Source organism: Cyclopterus lumpus, chromosome 11 (genome assembly GCF_009769545.1).
Source record: "Cyclopterus lumpus isolate fCycLum1 chromosome 11, fCycLum1.pri, whole genome shotgun sequence".
NCBI lineage: Eukaryota > Metazoa > Chordata > Actinopteri > Perciformes > Cyclopteridae > Cyclopterus > Cyclopterus lumpus.
The window spans coordinates 18,187,587-18,195,845 of record NC_046976.1 but is presented as its reverse complement, the minus strand read 5'-3'; positions in this window follow the sequence as shown (position 1 = coordinate 18,195,845).

Genomic DNA, 8,259 nt, shown 5'->3' with positions numbered 1-8,259 from the left:
TGTGTGTGTGTGTTGTTTGTGTGTGTTTGTGTGTGTGTGTGTGTGTGTGTGTTTGTGCATGCTTGCGTCTGTGTTCTTTGAATGTGTGTGTTCGCCTCGGGGCGCGACAACCCCGCCTGCTAAGGATACGGGGAAAGTCACAAACTGTTTTTTTGTGGCAAACTAATGTCACATGACAGCACAGCCTGCGCATAATCTTTTTCATACACACTGTACAACTACAATATTTTGGCTTGTGTTGGTGTGTGATGTGCTGGCATGGCATTGGGGAGAGGGTGGGGGTGGGGGGGGGGGGTGATGAACAGTTAGCTTATGTGTGCTCAGTTTCACTTCATTCCCCCACCAGTCCATAAGTAGCTTATCCTCCTTAACGGCAGTAAATAGTGGGTAACGCTCGGTTTAATAAGATTACGCCAGCGATTCTTCACCAAAGCGCTCCCCCCCCCCCCCCTCCCCCTGAAGACGGGGGTCTTTTTTTTGGGGTCTTTGTTGGGTTCAAACCACCAACGCAATATGTCCCCATCGAGGATTATGTTATTTTGTTGCAGGATTACGTTCGAGTGGCGTCGAGGCAATCGAAGACCTCTCTCCGTCCAATTGTTTACGCTGTCAGCAGATACAGGATGTGGAGGAGAAGACGTGCAGTAGGAAGATGAAGGACGTGAGACCGCCGATGGAGGCCCAAATGTCTCGAGACGCAGGGCGCAGAATGAGTAATGGAGACAGTGTAGAACACAGGGCATACGTTATGATAAGATGTATGGATGTACGCTGTAAAATATAGAACGTATGCTACGAGACGTGTGACGAGGGATTTATAAAAACATACGAGGCAGAAAATAGGATGTTCATTAAGTCGCAAACATGAGATGCAGGATGTACGAATGTATGTCGTATTGGTTGATTTAAGATGTCGAGGAGGGGGGATACATCTATATGAGACACGTCAGGTTTTTGAAGCGACTGCAGTGTAAACCCATCCGCTTCTTTATTAGCATTCAGAGAAAAAAGGACGAAGACAAAAAAAATCCCACGCAGAGCGGAAGGAAGGAAGGGGCGGCTAGGTCCAACAAACACAGGACTTTAACCCAGGATGCCAGTGTTCATGTCCCAAAGTGTTGTTGTTGTTTTCTAAAGTTACAATAGTGATGTTTGTGAAGTGTTTTCTCTACGTACGATCCGTTGTTTGCGTTCCCCGTTGTTTGCGTTCCCGTTGTTTGCGTTCCGTTGTTTGCGTTCCGTTGTTTGCGTTCCGTTGTTTGCGTTCCGTTGTTTGCGTTCCGTTGTTTGCGTTCCGTTGTTTGCGTTCCGTTGTTTGCGTTCCGTTGTTTACGTTCCGTTGTTTACGTTCCGTTGTTTACGTTATGTTGTGCACGTTACGTTGTGCCCGTTACGTTGTGCCCGTTACGTTGTGCCCGTTACGTTGTGCCCGTTACGTTGTGCACGTTACGTTGTGCACGTTACGTTGTGTACGTTACGTTGTGCACGTTACGACATTACGTTGTTTACGTTACGTTGTGCACGTTACGTTGTGCACGTTACGTTGTGCACGTTACGTTGTGCGGTGAGGTCACGGCCTGACCTCACTGACGTCACGCCGTGGGTGAATCAGAAACTATGGAGGATAAGTTGGTGGTCTGGAAGCGGCCGTCATCCAGACGCAGTTCCTGCAGAAGCTGTGTGAATAATAATATAAATATATCATAGTAATATTATGAACACAGACACGAGGGCTTGATGGCCCGATGTTTGTGGGATTACCTCGACACGTACAAAGCAGAAATAGTGTTTATTTTTTCCACGGTGGACGGCGGTAATGAACCGTTTCCGTGGCGATAAGCCACGCCTCCTGTGGCGATAAGCCACGCCTCCCCTCCGGTGCTTCGAGCGCGTACGATCACAAAACAGTCAAAAGTCAAAAAGCAACGCGAGGGTTCGCTTCTCTTTTGACGTGAACGCAGCGTGAAGGAGAGCGAACAGACGGCACTCAAAAAATGACCTTCAAAATAAAAGCACGGGATTTTATTCTTAAATTTCTTCAAGAACAGGTGATCGTATGTCTTTCAAGCCGTCGCGGGGCCACATAAAAATGGACGTGGCGGGCATTGTGTTTGACACCTGTGACCTACGTTCCTATTTAAAACCCCACCATGGTGTTGATGCGGAACAGGGAAGACGACGGGAGACTGAAGCTGTGTCTCAGACTGCGTGTCTATAGATTTGAATGTTTCTAATTCGAACCACGACGACCGGATCCAAAAAAGATGACGCGACTCGCAGGCGTCTGGATACTTCTGGAACGCATGAGATGAAACCTGACGAGTGAGAGGACGTTTCCTTAACTAACACGAACGACGATGGAGGCCGACTCGTCTTTAATGCATACGATACCATGGCGGAGAAGAGTCGCAGAGATGACTTATAGCAGGGGGAGGGTGTGTGTGTGTGTGGGGGGGGCCTCCACAACGGCTCAGTGGTTGAAACGGATGGATGGGTTTTTTGGAGGAGCTTCGGGGCGTGCAAGTGTTTCATCTCCAGTCTGGTACTTCCAAAAAAAAAAAGGTGTAAGGAAGTAATGGGTGCGAGAGCTGCCTTCTAACATCCCCATCATCACTTTAGTCAACACCTGCACCTGAGATCGCACAACATACACACTCCTATCCACATGCACACACACAAACACACACACGCACACACACGCACGCACACGCACGCACGCACGCACGCACGCACGCACGCACGCACGCAAACACACACAACCTGGAAGCACTTTTCCTGACACGAGAAAAAAGCAAGTGTTAAAGGCAAGAGCCTGCAAGGGTCAGAAGGCCTGAAATCATGTCAGTCTGCACTTATCCTATTCCAAAGCCCCCCCTCACCCCCCCCCCCAACATCACATATCTCAAACAGATGTGCAGCCCTCATTTATTACTGTTGAGGGTATTCAGGAAAACTCTCCTTGATATATACACCCAAGGTGATAGTCCGCGTCCCTCCTTAATTCGGCCGTCCTCCCGGCTGCCTGAGTGCTAGCAGCAGGGCAGTGATGGACGACGCCGGGCTCATTAGGGTGAGACAACAAAATCAATAGCCCCCGGCGCAGAGGTGTCGGCGTCCTAAGACGCGCCAGTAAAAAAAACAAAAAACACACTGATATAGTCTATTTGCCAGCAGTGAAGTGTGTCTGAGTTTTGGTGTGTGTGTGAGTGAGTGATTGATGCTGATGGATACGGGTAATGGATGAACTCAAATATAGGAGCTCTCGATAGGGGAGGGGGGGGGTTGTGTGTGAGATGAAAGGCGGAGGGGGGGGGGAGGGGGGGTGGGTAAAGAGGTTTGAGGAACTACATCCTCTCTTTTTTATAAGCGTGATATTAAGAAAGTGAAGTTTATTGTTCCTCTTCTGGATAGAGACACGATGCCATAAACGGGCACATTGTCTGAAATCTGCACTGTGACAGAAAACTTATTTTATGCTCTCTGGTACATTATGGAATATCCACCAAAAACAAAGACTTTTTTTAATCTGTATCTTTCCTCAAAATACTTTATTTAATTCATATCTTGTTTTTGATTCTTCTCACCATACGTGTGAAAATCTCATTTCAGCTCAGCTTGTTGATAACAATCAACAAACCCAGATATGGAGAGGTCTGAACCATCCCGATAACGTCCAACGTCCCCGTCCCCTTGTTATGTGGCACTAATTGTAGGTCAAACGTGTCCAATTGGTGCATTCATCATTTCCATTCATTTTTTGCCCAGAAGGCGTTTTCCAGTCGGTGCACAGCAGGTCAGAAAACTGTGACATTTAAACAAATAATTGACGAATGTTACAAAATGTTCGTTTTGGGTTTCTTGGAATTAACTTGTTGATGAACTCGAAACACTTTTTATTTCTTGCAGTGGGACCTGAAGTGACTTACGGATGCACGAGGTGCGTTGCTGCTTATTTGTTGTTCTTGCAGTCGAGGCTGCACACACACGCACGCACGCACGCACACACACGCGCACACACACACACACACACACACACACAACACACGCAACACACACACACACACACACACACACACACACACACACACACACACACGCACACACAGTGAGCGAGGGGAGGTTGTGGGGATGGATACTTGTTGACAGTTTGCTGTTTGTGGTCTCGCATGTAGCAGATGTTTGCGCGCCGGGGTCGTCATGGTTTCCCCCCCCCCCCCCGACGCCCGACGTGACTCGCAGCGCCATGGCGACCGACAAGCAGGCGAATATATAGCGAAGGGTTGATATATGGGCCCGTTCTCTCCAGATTATGGACTCGAATGGCTTTTTCTCTCAGCAGTAATGGAATTCCCAAGTAAAGTTCATTCAATGGATCCCCCCCCCTCTCTCTGCCCCCCCCCCCCCTCAGACAGTCCAGTAATTGAATTGAAATCAAACCTAATTGGATTGCTGCAGGAATGCCGCTGAACAGTGTGTCTTCTCCTGGGAAGAGGACGAGTGTGTGTGCGTGTGCGTGTGCGTGTGTGTGTGTGTGTGTGTGTGTGTTTGTCTTTCTGAACGAGGCTGTCGATGTACACGAGGCGACACGCAGCGATCAATTTGATAAGGCCCCCACGCTCAGATTCCCCCCCCCCCCCCTTCCCCGTTGTCCACAAACACAAGAACTGAACATCCTGCAGTGTCGCACTGGAGCCTGAACGCAGCGCACGCCCAGCGTGTCTTCTACTGTTCTGGGATCTGCTGACCTGAACATGTGTGATTTAATCTACTCCTTTCTCATTACTCCACCATACTGTAATACACAGTACTTTACTCTACTTTACTCTTCTAGGCTCCACTTTACATAAATATGACTCGACCCTGCACGCTCTATTACGCTCTACCCTATTTTAATCTATTTCAGTTCTACAGGTCTCCTCTTTACTCCACCCTACTCTACTGCTTTACTCTGCTTTAAAGTCATCCCTATTGTACGTCACTCCTCACCCACTGTGCTTTATTCAACTCTACTCTAATCTTCTTTCCTACTTCGTACTCTACTGTTACTTCCTTTACTCAAATTAAACTTTACGATGTTCCCGTCGACTCCAAACTCCATCTCAGCTCGATACTTTACTATCTGCTCTACTCCTTCCTATACTCTGTGCTATCTATATATATATATATATATATATATATGTACTCTCCTCTCCTCCTTCTCTCTCTCCAGCCCTCTACTCCTCTCTACTGTACATACAATGCTCTGCTTTACTCTGTATCCTCTCCTCTCCTCTCCTCCCCTTCTACTCGTCTCCATTAAAAAAAAAAAACTTTATTGATCTCCTCCCAACTCAATTCCATTCGACTCTGGACCCGCTTCCACTCTTTTGATGTCGTCTTCACGCGGTCCCTCTTGTTTATTTGTTTTCCTTGTTCAGCTCAGAGTTTCCTCTCATTGGTTTTTGGTCACATCCATAATGAAAAGACAAAGACGTGACGCACCGGTGCCATTACGACCAGAGTCGCCCATTGACGCCACCGTTTAGTTTTTTTTACGAGGTGGGGCTCCGATACTTTTTCTTAAAATCTGTCTTTAGTGCCAGGCGAATGCTCCTCTCTCCTCTCTCTGAGGGTGCAAGAGGAGGAACCCAAGTTCTCCTCCCTTGAGGACACTTCCGGGTCGTGGAGTCGGCTACAATAAGCGTCTGAAAAGATGATTTCCTCCGCTGGAGTGGACAACATTTCCTGCCCGTCCACTTTTAATGCAAATTTGTTACGGTGAATTTCCTGTCAGATCAGGAGGTCCAGGTATCGGCCTCGAGTCTCGTTATGTATATTTATTCCAATTGTAATCAGCGTCCGACCCAGGGAGTTGGGCGACTTCCCGAAGGGGGTCCGTATCGTCGACGCGAAGTCTTGATTTTGCCCGAGGTTGTTCTCCACATACGAGGAGCTCCAACTACAACTTTTTTTTCTTCTTTCTCATTAGAACTGGTTTCGGACTTCATTTTAGCTTTAGGGTCCGACAGGGCTCCAATTAGATGGACGACAGAATTAATGAAGTCTGTTTCTCTCTCTCTCTCTCCTCCTCCTCCTCTTCCCTCGCTCTATTTATCCCAGTGCTCAGGGGGACACCCGGTCTGGATTCAGTCAGTGTGTGGCGGCGTCTTCTTCTTACTAAATTAAATATGTGTAATTGATGGTTTCATAAACAGAGCTAACCTTGCCAGCAGCAAGGTTAGCTCTGTGTCTCATTGTGCTCTCTTTACCACTATGAATGAAAGCAGTTTGAAGAGCGTGTACAAGGCTGTTCAACATGAACATCAGGAGCCTCGCGGTGGGGAAACAAACATGTCCGACAACAATGAAGAAACACGTGTTTTAAAACGACAACTGCGTTCACACACACTTCTGTTACACTCTGTTTGTGTGTACATTCACACGCCGGTTTTATGCTCCGCCATCTGTACTTTCATGTCAGAAAAATATTTGTTTCGTTTTCTTCTGCTACAGCCCGACGTATTACGGAACATAAAAAGTGAAGCAGCCAATTCCACATCATTTTTTTTTTTTTTTTAACAACACGTGTGCTTTTTATTTTTTTTTGGTACCGTTTTTTTGCCGACACATGAACGCAGCACGGATTCACAGCTGTCTTGAGTTTACCACCGGCACTTAAACGCACCGCAAGACGTACTGCAGATGTCTGGTGATTGTTTTATGACCCCAAAATTGCGAGTAATTGTATGACTTTCAATACAGATGCAATTGGGCCTATAGTATTACATTATATTCATAGTGTATATTCTCTACTCATTATATTCTAATTTTCCTCAATTGTTGTTGCTGCATTAAAAAAGTTTGACACTTGAGTTGTTGAACTGTTTAAAATTGTAAAAAAATATATATATATATTATATAAAGTTGCCGGTTTAACAATTCCAAGGTTTTTTTTATATCTATGTATTTTAAAAAATTAGGAAAGTAATGTTGAAGTCACGCCTGATCCCAGTCTCTCTTCTATGCAGTGAGGGATACATCTTATTAATGTGAACTCGGTATCGGACATTACCCAAAGTCCAGGTATCGGTACTGAAAAATCCCTAATTTTCTGTCACTAGATGACTAAAATGTGACTTACGTTTTTTTTGTGGAACATGGAGCTGAAATATCCCAAAGAGCGGAGGGGAACCACGGACGGACGAGTATTTCTCCGTCGGTTTGTCAATGCGAGCAACACTTTTCACGTTAAACACAATATTTTATTCACTGTTAATACAAAACTATTGATTGGAGCAGCTTTTAATGTCCTCTCTTTCCTGACTGGGCCTCCGGTAACTCACCTGACATACCTGAACCCCACAGTTTCATTCAGTCACATTTGGTCAGTCCTTTTTTTAAAAGACGTTGGGTTTAAATCCCATAAATATGTAATTCAGAGCAGCTGTGATGCAGATCCAGAACTCAACTCTTTTATGCCCCAACTGCTCGCTGTAATACAAAGATCTCACAAGGGCAATGAGACGTCGCCCTTGTACGGCTAACGTATAATAAATGCATAAAACGGTCTTTTTTCCTGCAGTCCCACTATCAATAACAGAGACATATCCATTAGTGCGAGAGAGGCGAGTGCAGGGCAAACACTCCCTCTAGCATTTAAACAAACCTCCACTGGGACTCATTCTCCCAGACTCCCCTGGGGGGGGTGGGGACACACACACACACACCAGAGCCAGACCATACTGCACTGCTGGGATGTGTCTCCTTCACGCCTGCAGTGCTTTCTACCAGCAACCGGGTGCAGGGAGGCCCAAAAAAAAGAATAGGAAACAACACGCATCGGGGGGGGGGGGGGGAATAGTGGCCCGCCGCCGCCACTGCCGTGTTTGCTCGTTCGGGGATATTCAAATTAATGAACGAGAGTGAGGAAAGTGAAAGATGAAAAATGTGCCGGGAGAGGCTCTGACTTTGAGTAATGCTGGTAATTGGAGGGAAACATATAGGGAAATGCAGCGGGCATGTTTTAGCAAATGAAGGCGGGGCCTCCCCTTTCCTGGTGCATGTCTCATTACTTATTGCATCTGTGTAGTTGGGACAAAAGAAAAGCTGCAGTGCAAACACAAAATCGTCTCCACAATCCAATGGTTTTTTTTTGTGGGGGGGGGGGGGTGGGGGGGGCAGCCTCCAGCTGAGTATACAGGCACGCCGGACGATTGTCAATTTATCGAGTGTGTTAAAGCTGCAGCTTTTTTCTTTTCTTTTCTTGTTAGCGCGCTACGA